Below are 5543 nucleotides of genomic sequence, written 5' to 3' on the forward strand. Positions count from 1 at the left end.
AGGTAGATGGATGGATAGATGATAGGTAGATGATAGGTAGAGGGATGAGAGAACATTTCTCAGCCTTCTTTTCTGGCGATCATTAGAAGTCAGAGATGTCTTCAGATATCGGTCATCCTTCCTTTGTCTAGTTCGGAGTGAGTGTTGGACTCATAGACTACACCTGGTAAAGTTCCTCCTCGGTATCCATCCCGTGTGGAGCTTCCCGTACGGACAGGTTAGTATAAATCACACGTTACTCCTACACAATGTCACCTCCCGGCCTACGCCGTAGATTGACTGGATGAAGAGTGCTGGAACGTTCTGACTGTCCGGTCTAGGAGCAGAACATCCCTTTATGAGGACATGTCCAGGTGAAACCAAATCCCCGCTCTGTCTTCCCACTCCTCAGCCAGTGCACAAAATAACCTGAAATGTGCATGGACTGAGGTTTGCAAGCACCTGATCAAGTTGTTGGAGATCCCATTCCAGAACCATGGCCATTAATATGGAGTTGGATTTCCCACCCCCCATGACCATTACTATGGAGTTGCCCCCTTTGTGGCTATAACATCCTCCACTCTTCTGGGAAGACTTTCCACAAGTTTATGGAGGGTGTGTTTGTGTGAATTTGCCCCATGTGTGAGGTCAGGTACTGATGTTGGATGAGAAGACCCGGCTCACAGTCAGTGATCAGTAGGGTTGAGGTCAGGGCTCTGTGCAGGTCACTCGAGTTCCTCCACCACACTGGTCACACCGTGTCTGTATGGAGCTTTGTACACAGGGGACAGTCATGGGGGACCAGAAAAGGGTCTTCACCAAACTCTGACCACAAGGCTGGAAGAGCCCAATTGTCTACAATGTCTTTGTATGATGGAGGATCACCAGAACCTTTACTGGAGACCCCTGAACTCCATCAATGGGAGGAGAGTTTTTCATTGTAATCTATGTACCTCTTGGGGAGATTTCTCTTCAATTTTTGTCAGGACAGGAAGTGATGGGAAACCTCCAAATGGGACAGAGACAGAAAGACATTTGGGGGATTGGGACTGTGACTTCCCTGGTGTTTTCTTGAACTGGTGCTTCTGGCACAGGTGACGACAGAGAAGGCGGGGCCCACCAGCGACCGTGGAGGAGGAGGAGGCGGACAGTGGATCGGGGCTGACAGGAAAGGGGTGTGATCAGCCCACCTAAGACCCTGCAGAGCCCACCATAGAGACTCTATGGTGGGCTCTGCAGGGTCACTATCAGGTGGGCTGTGTGGGATCTCAGGTAGGTTCTGCAAGGGGTGTAACTAGAAATCACAGGGCCCCCATACAAAGTTTTGCTATGGGGCCCTGTGATTTCTAGTTACATCCCTGCTTCCATTATTTACATTGTAGCTATAATGAACGTGCCGCCGATGGAAGCGCGGCACTCATACACCGCTCATTGTCCTTCTCCATCTTTTCCTGCTCTTCTAGCTCCGGGAGAATGTTCCTATAAACTTCCTAGAAGTCTTTGTCCCAGTTTTCTGCTGGAAATATTTATGACGCAGAATAATGATCCTTCCCATGAATAAAACACTCACAGTCCTGCCAGCAGGATTCTGACAGTGCAGCTCTTCTGCCCCCTTGTGGGAGGAAAGGGGAACTGCCGCAGCCTCTGCCTATGCTTTCTCTATTGGCCTTATTGTGACTCATTTACTAAGACGAAGGGTCACCTGCGGAAGTCTCTTCAGCCAATCAGATTTTACCTTTATATCTGATGTCTGCGGGCAGAGCAGTGAAGTCTGGCTTCTGATTTGGCTTCTGATTTGGCTGCTGCTTAGCACCTATTCAGCCCCATATTACCTGTAAGGACACTGAGTTCTGGTTACCTGGACTGGCAAATGTTCATTTGTCTTTGGGACCTCTGTGACCTCGGCAGGTAGAGCTGATATGGGGGCCGATCCTCAGAGAGAAGACCGCTGAGGGTTGTGTGTGTAAGTCTGTCTGGCTCTCGGACAATCGCTTCTGTTCTGTCAGTATATAGGACCAGGTCAGCCAGGGCTCAGTATATAGGATCAGGTCAGCCAGGGCTCAGTATACAGGACCAGGTCAGCCAAGGCTCAGTATATAGGATCAGGTCAGCCAGGGCTCAGTATACAGGACCAGGTCAGCCAAGGCTCAGTATATAGGATCAGGTCAGCCAGGGCTCAGTATACAGGACCAGGTCAGCCAAGGCTCAGTATATAGGATCAGGTCAGCCAGGGCTCAGTATACAGGACCAGGTCAGCCAAGGCTCAGTATATAGGATCAGGTCAGCCAGGGCTCAGTATACAGGACCAGGTCAGCCAAGGCTCAGTATATAGGATCAGGTCAGCCAGGGCTCAGTATACAGGACCAGGTCAGCCAAGGCTCAGTATATAGGATCAGGTCAGCCAGGGCTCAGTATACAGGACCAGGTCAGCCAAGGCTCAGTATATAGGATCAGGTCAGCCAGGGCTCAGTATACAGGACCAGGTCAGCCAAGGCTCAGTATATAGGATCAGGTCAGCCAGGGCTCAGTATACAGGACCAGGTCAGCCAAGGCTCAGTATATAGGATCAGGTCAGCCAGGGCTCAGTATACAGGACCAGGTCAGCCAAGGCTCAGTATATAGGATCAGGTCAGCCAGGGCTCAGTATACAGGACCAGGTCAGCCAAGGCTCAGTATATAGGATCAGGTCAGCCAGGGCTCAGTATACAGGACCAGGTCAGCCAAGGCTCAGTATATAGGATCAGGTCAGCCAGGGCTCAGTATACAGGACCAGGTCAGCCAAGGCTCAGTATATAGGATCAGGTCAGCCAGGGCTCAGTATACAGGACCAGGTCAGCCAAGGCTCAGTATATAGGATCAGGTCAGCCAGGGCTCAGTATACAGGACCAGGTCAGCCAAGGCTCAGTATATAGGATCAGGTCAGCCAGGGCTCAGTATACAGGACCAGGTCAGCCAAGGCTCAGTATATAGGATCAGGTCAGCCAGGGCTCAGTATACAGGACCAGGTCAGCCAAGGCTCAGTATATAGGATCAGGTCAGCCAGGGCTCAGTATACAGGACCAGGTCAGCCAAGGCTCAGTATATAGGATCAGGTCAGCCAGGGCTCAGTATACAGGACCAGGTCAGCCAAGGCTCAGTATATAGGATCAGGTCAGCCAGGGCTCAGTATACAGGACCAGGTCAGCCAAGGCTCAGTATATAGGATCAGGTCAGCCAGGGCTCAGTATACAGGACCAGGTCAGCCAAGGCTCAGTATATAGGATCAGGTCAGCCAGGGCTCAGTATACAGGACCAGGTCAGCCAAGGCTCAGTATATAGGATCAGGTCAGCCAGGGCTCAGTATACAGGACCAGGTCAGCCAAGGCTCAGTATATAGGATCAGGTCAGCCAGGGCTCAGTATACAGGACCAGGTCAGCCAAGGCTCAGTATATAGGATCAGGTCAGCCAGGGCTCAGTATACAGGACCAGGTCAGCCAAGGCTCAGTATATAGGATCAGGTCAGCCAGGGCTCAGTATACAGGACCAGGTCAGCCAAGGCTCAGTATATAGGATCAGGTCAGCCAGGGCTCAGTATACAGGACCAGGTCAGCCAAGGCTCAGTATATAGGATCAGGTCAGCCAGGGCTCAGTATACAGGACCAGGTCAGCCAAGGCTCAGTATATAGGATCAGGTCAGCCAGGGCTCAGTATACAGGACCAGGTCAGCCAAGGCTCAGTATATAGGATCAGGTCAGCCAGGGCTCAGTATACAGGACCAGGTCAGCCAAGGCTCAGTATATAGGATCAGGTCAGCCAGGGCTCAGTATACAGGACCAGGTCAGCCAAGGCTCAGTATATAGGATCAGGTCAGCCAGGGCTCAGTATACAGGACCAGGTCAGCCAAGGCTCAGTATATAGGATCAGGTCAGCCAGGGCTCAGTATACAGGACCAGGTCAGCCAAGGCTCAGTATATAGGATCAGGTCAGCCAGGGCTCAGTATACAGGACCAGGTCAGCCAAGGCTCAGTATATAGGATCAGGTCAGCCAGGGCTCAGTATACAGGACCAGGTCAGCCAAGGCTCAGTATATAGGATCAGGTCAGCCAGGGCTCAGTATACAGGACCAGGTCAGCCAAGGCTCAGTATATAGGATCAGGTCAGCCAGGGCTCAGTATACAGGACCAGGTCAGCCAAGGCTCAGTATATAGGATCAGGTCAGCCAGGGCTCAGTATACAGGACCAGGTCAGCCAAGGCTCAGTATATAGGATCAGGTCAGCCAGGGCTCAGTATACAGGACCAGGTCAGCCAAGGCTCAGTATATAGGATCAGGTCAGCCAGGGCTCAGTATACAGGACCAGGTCAGCCAAGGCTCAGTATATAGGATCAGGTCAGCCAGGGCTCAGTATACAGGACCAGGTCAGCCAAGGCTCAGTATATAGGATCAGGTCAGCCAGGGCTCAGTATACAGGACCAGGTCAGCCAAGGCTCAGTATATAGGATCAGGTCAGCCAGGGCTCAGTATACAGGACCAGGTCAGCCAAGGCTCAGTATATAGGATCAGGTCAGCCAGGGCTCAGTATACAGGACCAGGTCAGCCAAGGCTCAGTATATAGGATCAGGTCAGCCAGGGCTCAGTATACAGGACCAGGTCAGCCAAGGCTCAGTATATAGGATCAGGTCAGCCAGGGCTCAGTATATAGGATGAGGTCAGCTAGTGCTCAGTATATAGGACCAGGTCAGCCACGGCTCAGTATATAGTATCAGGTCAGCCAGTGCTCAGTATATAGGACCAGGTCACCAAGTGCTCAGTATATAGGACCAGGTCAGCCAGGGCTCAGTATACAGGACCAGGTCAGCCAAGGCTCAGTATATAGGATCAGGTCAGCCAGGGCTCAGTATATAGGACCAGGTCAGCCAGGGCTCAGTATATAGGACCAGGTCAGCTAGTGCTCAGTATATAGGACCAGGTCAGCCAGGGCTCAGTATATAGGACCAGGTCAGCCAGTGCTCAGTATATAGGACCAGGTCAGCCAGGGCTCAGTATATAGGACCAGGTCAGCTAGTGCTCAGTATATAGGACCAGGTCAGCCAGGGCTCAGTATATAGGACCAGGTCAGCCAGGGCTCAGTATATAGGACCAGGTCAGCCAGGGCTCAGTATATAGGACCAGGTCAGCCACGGCTCAGGATATAGGACCAGGTCAGCCAGTGCTCAGTATATAGGACCGGATCATTTTCTGTGTCTCCGGATTGGTGGAGACGTTATAAAATGTCTTCATAAATCTTTGGGAACTTTTCCTCAACCTGGAACTGATTCATTAATGACACATACGGAAACCATTTCCCCCGTGTGTGACCTCTACAGCAAACGCTTTGAACCCGACCTGATTGAAGGCTGAAGCAGTGGAAGGAGGTGCCATGGAAATGGCAGAATAAGATGTATAATGTGAACCGGAGGATTGTAATCTTCAGGTAATGACCTTGTGTGGTCGCCTCCTGCTGCGGGCCCTTTAAAAGGATATAATGTAAAGCTCTTTCTTCTACACATGTATATTCTGTGGTACCAATCCCCCCCTCTCCCCCC

Source organism: Nanorana parkeri, unplaced genomic scaffold (genome assembly GCF_000935625.1).
Source record: "Nanorana parkeri isolate BGI_ZX_2015 unplaced genomic scaffold, ASM93562v1 scaffold2978, whole genome shotgun sequence".
In the NCBI taxonomy this organism is placed as follows: Eukaryota; Metazoa; Chordata; class Amphibia; order Anura; family Dicroglossidae; genus Nanorana; species Nanorana parkeri.